Below are 3470 nucleotides of genomic sequence, written 5' to 3' on the forward strand. Positions count from 1 at the left end.
AAAAAAAAAAAAAAAAAAAAAAAAAAAAAAAAAAGTGGGAATGTTCGAGAAATCTTTTTTTTGGGTTCTTTCGCTCGTAGTGGCTCTCTTCTCACGTTTACTTAGCTTTGAATAATTTGCATTCGATTGGAACACTTCACAGGTGCACACATGGTTTTGTGCGTACGTGTTGCGCGGGTATTGCTTAATCTACGTATAAGTGCCACGTCACTAAACCTAGTAAAAAATTGTCGTTTTATTTCATTTAGACCCTTGTTGTTTTGACGTAATCTCAATTTATGACTTTTAGTTTACGTTTCACTAGTAAATAGCCCCTTGAACTGAATCAAGATCATCGATGCAACAACAAACCAAGCCGAAATCAACATAACCAAATAAGAAAGAAGAGACATTTAATTGTAAAAATGCTTATAAAAATGTTGAAACAAAAAAGTATGATAGAAACTGAATAATAATACAAAACCAAAACTTTTTCAAAATAAAATTGTTTATTTTTGTGAAGGTAATAACTTGAAGCAACAGAGGGGACACTTGTGACCAACTCGAAGCCATGTTTCAATACAAGACCTGTGGAAGACATGAGAGCAAGGCAATCTGGTTGCTTCTTCTCCAAGAAACATCTCCCCAACGCAAATCGTACACGGATCGAGCCGATCCATGTCTGGTCCAAGCACCTTTAAACGCTCTAACCTCGATGAAATCTCCATCCCCACCGCGTCCTTCATTGCCTTCTTTGCTCTCATAGACACATAAGAGGAACCCATAAAATTAGTGAAACCCATCTCCGATATAGCTTCTCTAATTTGTTTTTTCCATGACGACAAAGAAAGCATATCCTCATTCTTCTCCACTCTCTTCTTGATCAGATCCGATTATCTTACTTTTAATCAATTCCTCACATTTTTTGTCCTCACGTCTCATGAGCTTGGTCTCGTAATCAACATGCGTTGACTCAATTCTTCCGCTGACTTGAAGCTTAAGAGTCAACCACATATCATCCAAACAAAACTCATCCTTCTTGATGACTTTCAACTGCTCCACAAGACGTCCGATTTCCTCAGGTTGGTTCACCAACTGACGGAACAAGAAAGGCGAGTTATCGTAAATCTCACTCCGCAAAACCTCGTACATCTTCGAACTAGTAAAATCTGTGAACTCTGTTTCTGTCTCAAGGTACGAACAGGGAACACGAAATCTGTGAGTGGACACTGTTTTTGTATCAATCGTGGATATAGGGTTGTAGATAGTGACCTCGTTATACTCAATCTCTATGAAAAATTGAGCATACGAGAGAGTCTTCTCGCACTCACGCCAACCATTCTGTTTCCCGGGTGATTTCGTCAGAACAATTTGGTTATACGGTTCGAGGGGAGGAGGTCTAAATCTTTTTAACCAAGGGCCATATACGTGTGTTCTTGACGTGGCATTCAAGACACGTTCCTTAGGAAACCTGACCTGGTCGCAATTGCTTTTGACGTGACCAATCATACCACAGTTGTAGCAAAAGTCGCCTAACTTAACGTATTTGAACTCCACGAACCGGTTTTGGTTTTCGTCTATGTAGAATCCAGGTTTGAGTGGCTTCTTGAGATCTATTTCCACTGTGAAAGAGATATTCCCGTGGCTTATATGGAGAACTGAACCGTCGAATTGAGACTCGAGATTCTTTACGGAGTTTTCGCTGTAATAAAGATACGATGGAAAACCCACGACACGGACAGTGAAGGAAACAACAGTGAAATCAATCATTGCAGAAGATTTTAGATCCTTGATTACTATTTTTCCGTTTGATTCTTGGTCAACTCGTCCTTCCTTGAACACTATGATAACTCCATTAATGAAGTAAAATTCGTCCACTTCAACCATCTTTTTGTCATTCTCTTGTATGAATTCGAACAAGAAGATATCGTCGTCGTCGCCTAGCTTTTGGACAGTCATGTCGCCCGAGAGAACCCATTGTTTCCTGAGCGATTGTTCTGTTTCTTCTAAAGACGGCGGAGTCGTTTTCGTGAAGAATTTTCCAAAGAGACGGTGTGACGAAGACTTATCGGACGACGACATGTTTACTTTCTCACAATCGTATGATCGATGTGTTATGTCACATTGCTAGTTTCATATGTACTTCTATTTATGTTTACACTACGAAAAAAGGAAAAAAAAAAACCTTTTCCTTTTTCTTGTTAGATCTGACTAACTTTTTTAATTCTTTTGTTTTCTAACTAACAAATCATTAATGGAAATATCATAGTAATGATATGAAAACTTCCATTTATCTGTAGAAAAAATCTCATAAAGTGATAAGAATAATAATGTTTTTTTTTTGACATCGATAAGAATAATAATGTTAAATATTGTATTTTTTAATTATTTTTTTTTGTCGGCCAATTTCCATTAGATAGAAAGAAAGAAAGATACAACGTTCAAAGAATTATACACTAACACATATTTAGTGGAAGGTTAGGACGTTCAAAGAATTATACACTAACACATATTTAGTGGAAGGTTAGGCCTTATTTATTGGGAGGTTTTGGGTAAAAAAAATAAATCAGAAATGGAAAAAAATCGTAAGATCTCCCCTTGTATAAGAGATCGAATCTTTGTTTAAGAGGCGATACGTGTCGCCATTCTATTGGTTGAAAGAATAAAACAAAAGAGGAAAAAAACATTTCCTGGATTTTTTTTTTCGTCTCTCTCGGGGTTGCGATTGAATCGACGAAACAAACGATGAATTTGGAATCAGAAGCATGTGTTCCAAATTGATCATTTGATTTGATATTGTTAGTGAAATTGATCATCTTTTTTTTTAATTCCCTCTTTCTCTGTTTTGAAATTGGAATTGAATCTGATATCAATCTTTGTTTTTGGGGGCGGGTTTAATGATGATGATGTCGTCGCTTGGTGGTGGTGGTGGCGGAGGAGGAAGTTGTGGTGGTGGAGTTTGTTGCAGAAATAGTAGATTTCTGTGATTTTCTGTTACCAACACAAGCAGAGAAAGCTGAGCGTGATGAGGCAGTGGCGAGTGTGTCAAGTGTTATTAAGTATATCTGGCCGAGTTGCAAGGTACGAACTTTCGAAACTTCAATCTCTCTCTCTCTGAGTATATTGTTTGATCTCAGAAACTGCAATCTCTAATTCTTGCTTATTCTCTGTTGCAGGTTGAGGTTTTTGGGTCATACAAGACAGGGCTGTATCTTCCAACAAGTGATATAGATGTAAGTGTAGACACCAGTTTTGTTTGATTGACTCTGTGATACATAATTAACAAGAATACCTTATCTCACATCCATTTGGAGCTATTATAATACTGTTTTGATACTTAGACGTTAGCTACTGTATAGATTAGTGTTTGGAAAGATCTTCATGTCTAAATCTTCATCCCTTTTTGCTGTATGTATAGGTGGTGATTCTGGAATCAGGTCTCACTAATCCACAGCTAGGTTTACGCGCACTCTCCAGGGCATTGTCACAAA

The 3470-nt window shown here is 37.4% G+C and overlaps 1 long non-coding RNA gene across 1 annotated transcript; it reads left to right on the forward strand.

Annotated features, from left to right (window-relative positions):
* On the forward strand, positions 2818–3462 carry LOC104770555. The gene is made up of 3 exons (XR_764575.2): positions 2818–3060; positions 3156–3212; positions 3398–3462. It is a non-coding gene; the product is annotated as an uncharacterized LOC104770555 (long non-coding RNA).

The sequence above is a fragment of the Camelina sativa genome, chromosome 20, assembly GCF_000633955.1.
Source record: "Camelina sativa cultivar DH55 chromosome 20, Cs, whole genome shotgun sequence".
In the NCBI taxonomy this organism is placed as follows: Eukaryota; Viridiplantae; Streptophyta; class Magnoliopsida; order Brassicales; family Brassicaceae; genus Camelina; species Camelina sativa.